Consider the following 457-nt stretch of genomic DNA (forward strand, 5'->3'; position numbering starts at 1 on the left):
CATATTTTATAGATATAAATAATAATTTTTTTTCTCATAAATATATCTTTACGTATATATAAATACATGAAGTACAATTGATTTATTATTTGACCAATTTTTTTGTGGACTTAAATTTAACCAGTTGCAGGTGGGGACTGGGGGGACTCTTAGCTTGTAGCATCTTGGATCAAACAAAAGAAAGAGTATGTGCATATTATAATTCAATCTTCAATGGTACGGCCACAAGTAAATGCTGACTCAATTAATAATAAGGACAACTTAAAGGAGGGTAAGGTGTGGGGAAGAAATATCATGAGTGACACGAGACTACTTAGATTATATTGGATCACTCCATGGACATGTCTCTTTCTTGTAAATAGTAGATCTCGAAAGATTAATATTATTAACAAAAACAATATAAAATGAATATATTGATTACAGAACGTCTTCTTTAATAAAATTTGTTTTCTCCTCA

The sequence above is a fragment of the Arachis ipaensis genome, chromosome B03 (genome assembly GCF_000816755.2).
Source record: "Arachis ipaensis cultivar K30076 chromosome B03, Araip1.1, whole genome shotgun sequence".
NCBI classification, from domain to species: Eukaryota; Viridiplantae; Streptophyta; class Magnoliopsida; order Fabales; family Fabaceae; genus Arachis; species Arachis ipaensis.